We start from the raw sequence: 13,647 nt of genomic DNA on the forward strand, positions 1-13,647 counted from the left end.
GCAAATCATTTTCCTTGGTTAATTTTTGGACCTCCTTTTCCATATCATACAGTTTTCTTTTTAGAGAGTTGTTTCCTTCATTATAATGTTTTTCTAATTCTGCTATTTTGGTTTTGAGAGAGTTATTCATTTTGTCTTCTATCTCTCTCAATTGGTTTTCAAAGTTCCTTTTGATCTCATCTAGGAGAGCTTTCTGTGCTTGGGACCCATTCCCTGTTGATGTTTCAGCTGTGGGTGTGGAGTCCACATTGTCTCCCTCTGAGTTTGGTTCCCTCTGAGGATAGTAGGACTCCAGAGTCTTTGTCTTTGTAGTCTGCTTTCTACCCATTTTGAGGCAGGGCCCTAGCCACGCCCTTCCTCTAGGGATACCAAGACTTTACTGTAGAGGGTTTTGCCCTGGGCAATAGTTACTATGTTTTCTGGGTCAGAGGGGGGGGAGTTGGAGCAGGTGAGGTTCACTCTGTCATCCTGGTCTTTGGAGGTCCTTATAGGGGCTTTTTTTTTTTTTAATTTCTGGGCTATGAAGTGGTAGCCCCAGGAGTATTTGCTGTCCAGGACAGGGGCCCCTGTATTCGCTCTCCAGTCCCAGCCCTTTGGTGATAGGCCTGGTAGTGGCCCTTGTGGTTGGTGGGACGACTTGCCTTCTGAGTTGATTAGGCCTCTTCCGGGCCTGCCTCTGCATCTCCCAAGCACTCAGTTCTAATGCCTTGCCCCTTTTAATTGTTTTACTATTTATCCAAATTATATCCTGTCTGTATTAATATTTGTTTGCTTATTGTCTCCTCTATTAGATTGTAAATTCCTTGAGGACCTATCTTTTGTCTCTTTTTATATCTCAGATGCTTAGCAAAGTGCCTGACACATATTGGGAGCTTAATAAATGTTTATTGACTGATTGAAATTTCACAAAATATTGAATATTTTTCTGCCAGGTGCCACCTTCCTACAAAGAACACCGGCACAGGTTCTAAGTTTGACTCAGGCTATGCAGGCCATCATCAGCATAATACTGGCCACAGGGCAAGAAGAATAGAGCCTTTGAGGATCTGAGAGGCAGTGTAGTAGCTTTGGAAATACCATATGGCTGAAAATCATTAACTTCCATCTCAGAAGAATCAAAGTAACCGGTGACCAAAAGAGTGAGTCAAAGTCCAGTCTCCACCCATGTTGCCATTTTTTGATTTCTTGCATTGCTATCCAACTGTACTATTTCCTTACTCTGCCCCACCACACTTCTCAAAAGAGTTTTAAAAATACAAATGAGGATTCTGAAAAAAATATTTATTTTGTGTAAACTGGCTTTTTCCAAGCCTGCATTTTCAAGATCTTATATCTGGGGGAAAGACTGATAGGTCCATGTTGTCTGCTAATCCTATCCAAGGAACAATTTAGTGAGGAAAGAATTCAAGGCTATTGATCCTGGGCCTAGCATTTTATCCATTAGGTCCTGGCTGTTTATCTACAGTTCTTGTATTACAAAAGTCATTTCTTGCTAAGACTTTCATTCCAACATTTTAAAACTCACCTAAACATTGAAATGTTGACCTTTTGAATGAGATGAACTTCAATCAAAGGCAAGAGATTAGGTTGAGAATAAATTCTGACCAGATCTTGAGGTCATCATGCAGCTGTAAAGAGTGTTCGACTTTTTTTTGCAAAATCAGAACTACATGATTCCTATGTTGTTTATTGGTAGGATCATGTTTTTGTAATTGCTTTTGTAAATGTACATTTTTGTAATATAAATGTATTTATATTACAAATTTAAATAATTTTGTAATGGTAAATAAAAGGAGATCAGATGCCCCGATCTAATATTTCTGTCCTCTGTGAACAGCCATTTGCACTTTATCAGGTGGTTCATAGACTCACACTATCTCAAGAGGTGAAAGGGACCACATCTGCCCAACCTGCACCTGAATGGCCATCTCATCTATACAGCCTCCAAGTGGTCAGTCACCCTTTTATTGAAGATCCCCAGAAGCAGCCTATTCTGATTTGGGATAGCTTAGACTTGCAGCATTTACCCATCAGTCCTGGTTCTACTCATTGGGACCAAGCAAAGAAGTCTAATACCTCTTATGGCCATCATGTTGTAATGAGAAGAGCAGTAGATTTCAGATCAGAAGACCTGGATTGGAGTCTCAGCTTTACTACTTACCTACTGTGTGATCCTTGGTGAGCCATCTTATTTTTTGAAACCTCAGTTTCAATGTCTATGAAATGGGGATAATAACATTCACATAATCTAATTCATGAGGTTGGTGTGAGGAAATTGCTTTTTAAGCTTTAAAACACTGTATAATTGTGAACTATTAAAATTATTCCTCCTCCACAATTGTATTCTAATGTTTCATCATGCCCAGAGATTACCTTGCTGACCTGAAGGTGGTACCACTTTAGCATAAACTCTGACAGGTCTAACATGTAAAGAATTCAAGTTTGAGAGTAACAACAAAACTTAAGTCTTTGGTTGAAAGACCAGCCTAGTTAAAGTCAGAAAGGCTTTATAAATAGGTTTGCTGTCAGAGAATGAACTTTTTACCTAGAGTAATTCATAAAAGCCATGACATGGCGTGTGCTAGTCAAGAGAGAAATTACATGGATACTACCTCACAGGAGAACTGGCAGCAAAGTGCTCTGCAATAATGCTTTAAATATTCTACAAATATGATCTATTATTGCATGAGCTATTCAACTAGGAAGCAGAGTGCATCACCTTTTTCCACCCCAAAATGGCAGGAGGAAAAATAATGAGAAAATATAGTGCTATTAGGATTATTGTAATGGACTCTTAAATGGGCTCCCTGCCTCAAGTGTCCCCCCCATTCCAGCCCATCCTCTCTTGCCAGCTGCCAAAGTGATTCTCCTTAAGCACAGATCTCATCGTTTCAATCTCCTACTCAACAAACTCCAGTGGCTTCCTATTACATCTGGGAGAAAATATTCAAACTCCTCTGTTTAGTTTTTAGAGCGCTTTGCAACCTAGCCCCAACCCATTTTTCCAATATCATTGGATATGACCTCCCCCCAAAGCCTGCATTCTATGATCCAACCAAACTGACCAATACTCAATCTCTCATCCCTGTACGTTTGCACTGGCTGTCCCTCATACATAGACTGTACTCTCTTCTCACCTCTGACTCACAGATTTCCCATCTTCTTTCACTCAGCTCAAGATTCAACTCAAGACCTACATTCTATATGTAAGACTTTCCTGATTCCCCCACTTAGGCTAGCACCCTCTGTCCCAAACTACTTTGAATTTAATCTTGTTATATTTATTCTGTATATATATATTCCTATGTAATATGTTTGTATATATGTGTGTGTCTATGTGCATATGTAAATATACATACTTGGGTATATACATATGCATACACACATACATATATTTATGTGCATATATGCACATCCATGCACACATGCTTGTGCAGGCAAGTAGGGATGTGTGTGCATGTATACACATGGTTATTCATGCACATACACACAACAATTTACATGCACACATATATATTCCTGTATTTGTATATGTGTGCAGGTATACATGCCTGTACAAATATGTATGTCTGACATGTGCACGTAGTTGTATGTATAAATATATTTGTATATATGTATACATATACATACACATGTTCATATATACATATATAAATGATGTCCTCTCTATTAGAATATAAACTCCTTGATAATACAAATTTTTTAATTCTTTCACTTATATATGCAACATTTAGTGTCTGGGATATAACAAATGCTTAATTTACATATTTGTTAATTGATTAATGCTGACTAGAACATTAAGGTCAAATCATCTTTATTGTAATTTGGAAATCATTTATTAATGCCTATCACAGAGAATGAAAGAGCCAGTCAAGATCATTCAAAGCAACAGAACTTGCAAGAGACAAAACAGAGCCCATCAGGTGACCAAGGTGGCAGAGACAAAGCAGCAGACTCCAAGAACCTAGGCAGCTAGAAGAGAGTGAGTATACTGGGGGAAGTGGTTTGCTGAGGCCAGAGTAATGGCAGTGTCAGTGTTGAGAGGGTTTGGAAGAAGGCTTCAGGTCTGTAGTCATTTATTATGTAGAGGCACTAATCACTGGTTATTTTTAAAAAGGCAAAAACAGTCTCTGTTTTCAAGGAGTTCACATTTGAATAAAGGAGATACCAATGGGAAAAAAAAAGAATTAATATGGCAGCCACCTGAGTAGACCATGGAAACCTTTTATATTCTTTTTCTCTTTCTGCTCAGTTCTTTATCCTTTCTCCCCCTTGTCATACCATATAACTCACCTGCCCCACCACATACAGAATTGCACTTCAGGGTAATACCAACCTGATGATTTTAGAAAGACCTAAAGTCTTCATGCCTCAGTTGTAGAGGATAACACAGTTTTGCAAAGCTTCTTCTGCACTTAATCCCTTTCTCAGCTGCTTGAAGTCAATCTTCCTTCCTATAGAAATTATGATCCTTACTTGGCTAGCTCGAGCTCTGGTTTTAATTGGACACAGGACAGCTGCTGTGTCAGCTAGGTGGCACATTGTATAGAGGGCCAAGCCTAGAGTCAGAAAAACTCATCTTCATGTGTTCAAATCCGGTCTCAGATGCTTACTAGTTGTGCGACCCTAGGCAAGTCACTTCAGCCTTTTGGCCCCAATGGCCTCATCTATAAAATGAGTTGGAGAAGGAAATGGCAAACCACTCCAGGATCTTTGCCAATGAAACCCTAAATGGGGTCACAAAGAGTTAAACACTCCAGAAACGACTGGATAACAACAGCAGCACACCCTCTTGCTGGTAGTTTGGCAGTAGAAAGGAAAGCATGTTAAGTCAAAGAATTTCAGTTAGAAGAATATTACTAATAGCCATATAGTACAATTCACATTCCCCCCCGCCACACACACACACACATACGCAGACACACACAAAATCTCCACTACAAAACCGACAGATGGTCATCCTTCCTTTGCTTAAAGATCTTGTATTTGGTGAGGGGGGAATCCACTACTTTCTAAGACAGTCCATTATACTTTTGGATAGCTCTAATTATTAGAAAGCATTTCCTGACATCAAGCCTAAATTTGATTTTTTCCAACTTCCACTCACAGCCCCTAGTTCTTCTCTCTGGGCCAAATAAAAGAATTCCAATGCTTCTTCCATGTGATAGCCCTTCAGATTCAGGAGCAGAGCCATCGCACACCCCATGAGTCATTTCTTCTCTAGGCTAAACAACAGCAGGTACTTCAATACAGTTTCATGCAGCATAGACTTCAAGCTACTCACCTCCCTGGTCATCTTCCCCTGGCTCCTCCCTATCTTTTCAATATCCTTCCTAAATGGCACTGCCCATAACTGCGTTGCCTATTGATATTCAAGTAGTATTGTAAATTTGCCTGTTTAAAAATGTATACATCTTTCAAAAGGGTAGCTAACATAACTATCTACACAAAATACAAGATCATTTCTTCAGTTTCTACCACCACATATTGTTATGGAAGTTAGGGAGGAGTTGTCTAAACTGAAAGATTTCCAGCCTCAGTGAGAGCAAGGGAGATAAAAAGAAAAAGGAAGCGTGGATGCTCAGCAGGGGGCAAGCCCCCTGGGGCTGATAGTTTGAACACAATTTAGTTTGCAGTTAACTCACAGCAGGACTTTCATAATGTCCTCATCACCTATCATGAAGGCTTCCTATTCCTCATTATCATTGCCCTTAACAAGACAAGAAAAGATGCTGTTGTACACAATAAAGAAAAATGTTTTTACAGTCTAACATAATGGGGGCACAAACATGACATTTCCTACCAGCCTAAGTTTTAAAAAAGGAGGTAGAGAGAAACTGTTCCCATCCACACTGGAAAAATAATAATAATACAATCAACTGTGGTGCTATGAATTTTGTTATCAATTTTCAACAACAAAATCCTCTTTTTCCTTTTGTTTCTTCATCTACCCAGTCATGTTCTTCCTTGTCCCTCATAAAGACTTCCTTCCATGATCCATTTTGCTCTCTTTCAGACATAAAGTAATCACTGGATCATATGCCCAGGACCTAGAAGAAATGTTCTCAGGCTTTAGGAAAATCAGACTTCAGGGCTACTAATGACACAGCTACTTTCAATTTGATTCCTAATTCCCAACACTTATCCCAAGGCCTTTCATACACACATCCTGAACTAGAATACTTCTGAGGACCCTTCTTACTCTGAGATTCTTTGAGGATGTCACTTTTGTAAATAAATATCACACAGTATGTGACTGTTACCTAGGCAGCCCATGTACTCAAGATATATTTCCCCATTTATTTTCCCATTTTTCTATCCTTCATCCCTTTATATCCCTTCTTCTCCTTTTTCCCTCTCTCTCCATTTCCATACAATATGATGGACCCACCCCATACTACTTGGAATTCTCCAACCAGTTTTTAAAAGTTAGAACACTCTAAAGATATTAGATGGCATCTAGGTAATGCAGTGAATAGAGTGCTGGGCTTGGAGTCAGGAAGACTCAATTCCTGAGTTCAAATCTGGCTTGAGATACTTACTAGTTGTGTGACCCTGGGAAAGTCACTTAATCCTGTTTGCCTAAGTTTCCTTATCTATAAAGGAAGCTGGAGAAGGAAATGCAAACCACTCCAGTATCTTTGCTAAGAAAAAGGATCCCGTGCCACATTTTACTAGTCAAATTGGCTAAGATGATAAAACAGAAAAATGATAAATGCTGGAGAGGATGTAGAAAAATTGGAACACTAATGCATTGTTGGTGGAGTTGTGAACTGATTCAACCATTCTGGAGAGCAATCTGGAACTATGCCCAAAGGGCTATAAATAAGTGCATATCTTTTGACCCAGCAATACCACTCCTAGGGTTGTATCCCAAAGAGATCATAGAAGTGGGAAGAGGCCCTATATGTACAAAAAATATTCATAGCAGCTCTTTTGTGGTGGCAAAGAATTGGAAATCAAGGGGATGCCCATCAATTGGGGAATAGCTAAACAAACTGTGGTATATGAATGCAATGGAATACTATTGTGGAGCAGACAGACTTCATAATAACCTAGAGAGATTTATACAAACTGATGCTGAGTGAGAGGAGCAGAACCAGGAGAAATTTGTACACAATTACAGACACAACGTATGTATGATGACCAACTTTGATAGACTGGGCTCTTTTCAGCAATGCAAGATTATAAGACAACTCCAAAAGACTCATAATGAAAAGAGATGTCCACATCTAGAGAAAGAACTACAGAGTTTGAACACAGATTGAAGCAAACTACCTGCTCTCTTTCTTTTTCTTGTTTTGTTTTGTTTCCTCTTTCCCACTGTTTGTTCCATCAGTTATAATCATTCTTTACCACCTGACTAATGTTTAATGTGAAAGTATTTGTAGATCCTATATTTGATTACATGCTGCCATAACGGGGAGAGGGGGAGAACATTTAAAACTCAAGGGATTGTGGAACTGAATCTTGTAAACTAAAAGTAAACAAATAAATTAATTTAAAAAAAAAGAAAAAGGAGCTAATGGTAGAGTATTTATCTTTGTTCCTAGAGGTGATAAGGGGTTACTGGAGTTTAATGAGTGAGAGGTGGGGTTTGGCATGATCAGACCTGCTACTTTAAGAAGACAATAGAGGACGGACTAGAGTGGGAACACTTGAGATGGGGAGGCCTAACAGAAGGCTATTATAATAGCCATTAGGTGATGAGGGCTCACTCCAGGGTGGTGTCAGTATGACAGTAGAAAAGGAACTATATACCAGAGATATCACAAAGGTAGAAACAAAGGGATCTGGCAACAGATATGGGGAGTGGGGTGGATGACAAAGAGAGAGAAGTTGAGGATGACTCCTACATTGTGAGCCATGAGGACTGGGAGTAATAATGCCTACTGTGACATGTGCCACTCAGTTTATATCTCTCATATTAATGTCAACAAAAACCTTCCTGAGTTTTCTGATTCTGTCCCTTCCTATTTAAAAAAGCTTAGGACATATGGTAAGAGAACATAAGAAGGGACTAGAAAGAAACCTGCATGGTCAAAAGGACCAGAGTTTGACCAAATGAAAAATTTCAGAATATAGCATATAATAATATCCCATGCCTACCAAGATGGCAAAATAGTCTGAGATCTTTATTACCTTTTTTTTTTACTTCATTACCTGTCTTAATTATCTTATCTCTGTTCAAAAAAGTGTTCCCTCTAATCACTTTCTGAATCTCTTAGTCTAAGCTCCACTTCTAATCCTTCAGCTCGAAAATATGCTTTTCTTGGTTCTATATTCATTCTAATGGAATGTTAACAGGGTGTTAGGGTTTGCAGAACAGAAGTCAATGAGGGTAGATCCTACTGGACAAATATTCTAAGAGAGGGGAAAGGGGACAGTTATTTGGATGCAATTAGGGCATCATTTAGATAATAAGTGCTCTAGAGAGCTAAAATGTTCTCAGTAGATGAATGAATTAAGAGCCCTTTTAAACTGACTTACAGAAATCCAAGAAATGGCCTGTCTGGTTTCATGCATCATAAAACTGGACAGAATAGCACAACCAACCCAGTCACTAGCCTACAAGCCCCAAAAATTAAACAGAGACTGTTGATTATTGTAAGTAATTGTTTTACTTTATTTTCCCTCTTCTTTTGGTCTGAAAAGAAAAAAAATTACAGTACATGTACAAAACCCTCAAATAAATTGGGATTGGACAATAAAAAGAAAAACTGGAGGATAAAATGACAGCCTTCAAATCAAATGCTGGCAGAAATTATATCTCACCAGATGAAAGAGTCATTCTTTGATAAAAACAAAGAGTTCCATCTAGCTGTGTGATGTTACAAAGGGTGACCTGGAAAGGTATTGATTTTCAAGATTTTCTAAAAGACTATCTTGCTTTTGAAGAATAAAAAAAAGAAAGAAAAAACTGAGTGTCAAAGAGAACTTATTTCCTTTTTACTAAGGTTGTTTTGATTTTTGTTTATTTTAAGGGTTTGCTACTTTTTTGTTATTTTAAAATAATCCATATGTGTGTTTCCATTTCCCAAAGCTACCTGTCTCAATATTCAGTGATACAATCTCTGCCTTGACCATTATCCTCAATCGTAAGAATAGAATAAATCTCACAGACAGAAGAGCATAACAAAAGTCTCAAGAGCTTCAATCCCCACTGGAAAAGAAAATGTTAATATAAGATTAAAGGCATGGAAGGTCCATTAACTCATATAACCAACTGAAATTCCCATACCATGAGTAAAAAAGATATTGGAATTTTGATTCATGAGCTAATAACTTTATAAATGGCAAAACACAAATTCATTTTTATGGAAACCTCAAACTCAATATGTACAAAACTGCACTCATCTTCCTACTATTTCCCTCAAAGTAAACAAAAAAATCTTCCCATTTCTAATCCACACTTCCCACAGCAAAATAAATGTTCAAGTCTGATCACATAACCCTTCCTCCACAAAAACTTTCCCTGGCTCCCACTTATTTAGAATAAGCTGCAAATTCTTAGTCCCTCCACAATCAGGTTTCTACTAAATTTCAAGGGAATATCTATCCCAATAATATGAAGATGTCCCCCTGGCAGAATGGGTAAATGACAAGAATTTGTTCCAACAGCCATGAAGATGGCTAAAGTCAGCATTGTAGAGCAATTACAGCTTACGCTGAAGAGGCCAAGGTCGTCCACCACATCCCAGGCCACCTTTAGTCTCTTGACTTTTGTCTTCCCACAGGACTTCAACTACTCTGGAAGAGAAAGTGAGGCTGATGACTTTGTGCAACTCTGCCTCACTTAAATCCAGTTCATGAACAAGTCAAAACATCACCCCATGATGTCATTGGTCCTCTTTGAAAATGAAGGATAACAATAAAAAATAAATATTTTTTAAAAATGAAAATGGAGGATGAACAACTTAAATTTCAAGCCTTATTTTAATCCTACTGACAGGAAGAGGTTGCTAAGGTACAAAGAATGCATAATTTGTAGTCAGAGGACCTTGGTAGAAATCCTGAGCCTTCTACTTAGTACCTATATAACCTTGGACAAGTCACAATGTGGGACTCAATTTCTACATCTGTAAAATGATAGTGCTGGACTAGATAGGAGATATCAAACTCTTCAGTCACAAGTAGCCCACAAAACTCCTGAGTAAAGCCCTAATCACGTTAAAATGTACTTGAGAAATTTTAACACAATAAATAGAAACAAAATGCAACATAGATAATGTTAATTTGTAGTTTCTAAGTCACTACGCAGCCATAGAGATCCATTTCTATTAGAGTCTGACACCACTGGACTAAATGACATAGAAGGTTTCTTCTGGTTTTAAATCTATGATCTTATTCCTCTTCACACTCTAATCTCCCCCAAAACTAAACTGCTAGCAATTATCTGATCTCATCATGCCTCTCCAACCTTTCACTTCTGGAATGAATTTCCTTTTTATCCAAATCTAGAGAATACTGAAATTCTCTGAGCAATCTCCCACAGAAATATTACCCTTTTACTTTCTTTATTCAAATTTTCCTTTAGTACTTTCTCTGTATCTTTCCCATATTTTATTATGTTCTCTTTTGTGTCATGGTCATGTGCCTAGATTGCAATCCTCCTTCATTAAGTAAGATCCCTGAGGGCAGATAGGCTGTGTTGTTTTTCAGCTTTGCATCCTGAATATCTAGCACAGCTTCTAGAATCTAAAAAAGGTGCTTAATAAGTGGTACCGAATGGAGGCAAATTGTCTAGGCCACTAGACATTAGTGTCTAGCCACTGACACATTAATTTAAGTGGTCTTTAATTAATAAGTGGGCAGAATACAGAGGGAATGGCCTCTTCTTCTCTCATATTTCTATCAATTAAGAATTTAGATCCAGGCTTTTCCTTTTCCAACTTCTAACTGAAGATGTCACTTTCAAATCAACATATAATCCTCCAATTCCAAGTGAATACAATTTATCTACTTCTACAAAAAGTATCTCAAGACAAATTTAAAGACTTACCTTGATACTTCAATGGATCTGTAAAGCCATCAGTTTGAGTAGTCCCTCCAATAATGTATATCCCAACTCTCTCACCAAGACTGTCATTTGTCTGTGTTCTCTATAAGTCCTCCAAAGTCCTTCCAATACATTGGGGGACATCTTTTAGGTAGCCTGTCATTGAATGAGTTCAAATGCATATTACCAACTCTCACTACAAGAATATCCATCCTTCTTTTCATATATACAATATATATATATCATGTATCATATATCTTTCCAATGTTGTCCTTTGTGCCACTTTAACAACAAGATGAAATCTAAATGCACCTGCCGTGCATCTCCCCATTAACTGTTCAATGACCTAAAACTTTAAATCTTCAGAGACTGATATATTTCACAATTCACAAATATCTCTTAATGAAATAAACAGAAATTTATATGCTACTAGGGTGGAAGAGAATGATTTTTGTCAGCTGGCCACACACTGATATCTCAATTCCAAATCCCTCAGGCTTCTTGGCTTATTCACTAGCTAGTCAGCCAATGTCCATTTAGTGTGTTAGCAGCCACAAAAATCCATTTCAGGGGGGTTTTTTTAGATGTATTAAATGAAAGCATATTTTTCATTTGGATTAAACTATTTAAATTCTTCCTATGTTCAGTTTTCATCTGTGTTGTTTTCTACTAATTACATTTTAAGCTTCATAAAGTCAGGGAACTTACCCTATATCTTTGTTCCTGTCTTAATCTAGTACAGAGCTCCAGCTGGTACCATGCTTGTTGTATGTATATTGAAGAAATATCTTTTATCTGACTTGTTGTTTGAATACATCACTGAATTGTTTTATCTAGAAGATTTTAGGAGTTTATTAGTATTCTGGGGACCAAGGAGTAAAGTCCTATTCATAAAATCCCTGTCTAATCTTATTAAATCCATCAAAGTATTTATGTAAAAATGAACTCAGAATATTAGCAGTAAGGCTAGTTTACTTCCCACTGACCTGAACTACACTAGTGACATTTCCTCAGGATAGATAGACAATTGTAATAGTTATAGGAAATGCCACCACAAAACCACCACCTTTAGGTATAATGAAAATGATACAGGAAGTATACTGAGAACCATTAATATCCTTAACAATTCTAACTGCCTCAGGTACCAATGGATATAGAAATATAGAGGAAAGGTATGGCCTTCACTACTGCAATACTTCAATGGATATTTGACCTCGGCGAAACTGGGATTCTTTCCAATGATACAAAATATAGTACATCAATTTTTTTCCATCCTATACAACTCTTCAATGTCTTCCCATAAGTTTGCCACATCTGACATGCTATGGGCTTTCTTTGCTTTCTCTTGATACTATAAGGATACTAATAGGGCACGTAGGTGGTACAGAGGATAGAACTCTATCCCTACAGTAAAGAAGACTTCAAATACAAGTTTAAATCTAATCTGGTCTCAGACACTCACTAGCTATGTGGTACCCTGGGCAAGTCACTTAACCTTTGTTTACCTCACTTTCCTCATCTGTGAAGCGAGGATAATAATAGCACCTATTTCCCAGGGCTGTTGTAAAGTACTAACCACATTGCATATAAATGTCAGTTATTATTGTTGTTAATTATAAATTCCATATAAATGTCAGTCATTATGGCTGTTGCTGTCCAGAGGTTCTCCCTGCCCTCCCTCTCTCTCACTGTATCATCAGACTATCTTCTTTTTTGTGCTCATCCATATTTTAAAGAAAATTTTTAATCCATTTTTTCCTGTATTTTCTTCTAAGTGTTGCCACTTACACTCACTCTTTGTGACTGCTAATACAGGGATTTAAAAAGGATAAGTCATTATGCTATCTAGTCTATTACAAGAAGAATAGTGATATTATCTAATCCACAACCACATTGTTTCAACCTGGTCATATCATCTCTCTCCATGTTAAGCTAGTCTGAAGGAATTTGGAATGTCTAGCCTAGAGAAAAGAAGATTTAAGAAGGATGTGATAGCTGTCATCAAGCATTTGAAGAGCTGTCACATGGAAGGGCAATTGGACTTATTCCACTTGGCCCCAGGGGGGGCAGAACTGGAAACAATGGGTGGAAGTCGCAAAGCAGTAGATTTAGGCTTGATGTCAGGAAAAACTTCCTAACAATTAGAGCTATCCAAAAGTGAAATCAGCTGCCTTAGGAAGGAGTAGACCTCAATAGAGGTCTTCAAATAAAGGTTTGATGAGTATTTGTTGGTTATATTGGAGAGGAGAACCTTCTAGAAAAGAGTCTGGTCTCCACAGTCCTTTACAGCACTGAAATTCCAGGATTCTTCTGATTAAAAGTAATAGTAATAATAGTAACTGATATGTATACAGTGCTAAATGTTTACAAATTATATACATTATTTCATATGATCTTAATAGCTATAATCCAATAAGGTAGGTATTCTAGGTACTAGAATATGAATAAATTCCTTTGTGTGGCATTTAAAGTCTTTCATAGTCTGATTCTAGCCTATTTTACCAGGTTTTCTGCACATCACACCCCTTTATGAATGCGATAATCACACACTGTATGGTCTGGGTGTCCACAGTCACCAATCCCATATCAGGGGCAGGATACAAACACAAGTTTTGCTGACTCTAGGTCCAACACTCTATCCAACACAC

At 37.7% G+C, this 13,647-nt stretch overlaps 1 long non-coding RNA gene across 13 annotated transcripts in view; it reads right to left on the reverse strand.

Annotated features, from left to right (window-relative positions):
• The window catches only part of LOC138166558 (uncharacterized), a 552,457-nt gene that overhangs the window by 290,616 nt on the left and 248,194 nt on the right, over positions 1-13,647 (reverse strand). For 5 of the 13 annotated variants that reach the window (XR_011169622.1, XR_011169629.1, XR_011169625.1 and 2 more), the window contains one exon: positions 11,003-11,155. The exons of the other annotated variants lie outside the window; for them this stretch is intronic. This is a non-coding gene — a long non-coding RNA (uncharacterized lncRNA). The remainder of the gene's footprint in view (positions 1-11,002; positions 11,156-13,647) is intronic. 13 annotated transcript variants of the gene reach the window in all.

This window comes from Petaurus breviceps, unplaced genomic scaffold (genome assembly GCF_028583685.1).
Source record: "Petaurus breviceps papuanus isolate PSGF00001 unplaced genomic scaffold, PetGlider_PUasm1.0 224, whole genome shotgun sequence".
Lineage (NCBI taxonomy): Eukaryota > Metazoa > Chordata > Mammalia > Diprotodontia > Petauridae > Petaurus > Petaurus breviceps.